This window comes from Nycticebus coucang, chromosome 6, assembly GCF_027406575.1.
Source record: "Nycticebus coucang isolate mNycCou1 chromosome 6, mNycCou1.pri, whole genome shotgun sequence".
In the NCBI taxonomy this organism is placed as follows: domain Eukaryota; kingdom Metazoa; phylum Chordata; class Mammalia; order Primates; family Lorisidae; genus Nycticebus; species Nycticebus coucang.
This window is the reverse complement of record NC_069785.1, coordinates 14,438,034-14,438,945: the sequence shown is the minus strand read 5'-3', so window position 1 is coordinate 14,438,945 and position 912 is coordinate 14,438,034. Positions and strand designations below refer to the sequence as shown.

Here is a 912-nt window from a genome sequence, read left to right as displayed (position 1 = left end):
ATATTAAAAATTTCAGTAAAATTTTATTGCTACCTCTGAAGAACATATTCACTATTCATAGTTCAAGATTGAATTACATTGTTCTGTTGCATAGTTAGCTCTCAAACCACACCAAAGACTTTCACAAATAATCCCTCCTTTATTATTTTATTCAATAGGATATATGCAGTTTATTAAAAAACATATATGTTAGAGAATTTAATAATTATAAAAATAAAGTATATAACTCTAAGTTAACTGACAAGGTACAGATGTATATTTATCATACATTCCTAGCCTTACTTTTAATTATTTAATTTTATTTTGTGTATAATTAATATGTAGAACATCAAGTTTTATTTCTTTTTTTTTTTTTTTAAATATGGAACGCTTCACGAATTTGCGTGTCATCCTTGCGCAGGGGCCATGCTAATCTTCTCTGTATCGTTCCAATTTTAGTATATGTGCTGCCGAAGCGAGCACCAAGTTTTATATCTTTCAAAAATGTGTTTTGGATTGTCTTCCTAAGATGTTAGTATTTTAAAAATAATTTATTTTTTAAAAAATTATTCCTAAGTGTTGTTAAATAATATGACATACAATTTGCTCAATTTACTGAAGCATCATCTGTGGGTAACCATTTAAATTGCTTCTAATTGCCAGACTTTTTCTCTTGCATTCTGATGAGGTCTCTGTAACTAAAATCCTGTGCACATTTGTAGGTTGCTTCTTGGCTTTCATTTCTAAATGCAACATTAATAAAAAATCCACTCCAATCTAAATTCCTGTCAGATAGGAGTTAAAAGGCATACACATTTAATGTATTTAATATATCTCTAATTTAAACATTGAGATCATTTTTCAAAATCTTTGCTAAGCTGTCAGATTGAAAATGGTATTGAGGTGCTTTTTTCCGTTTCTTTCATTATTGGA

The 912-nt window shown here is 28.3% G+C and overlaps 1 non-coding gene across 1 annotated transcript; it reads right to left on the bottom strand.

Annotated features, from left to right (window-relative positions):
* Nucleotides 1-355: 355 nt before the first annotated feature.
* LOC128589320 (U6 spliceosomal RNA) lies at nucleotides 356-462 on the bottom strand. The gene has a single exon (XR_008380915.1). It is a non-coding gene; the product is annotated as a U6 spliceosomal RNA (small nuclear RNA).
* Nucleotides 463-912: the final 450 nt, after the last annotated feature.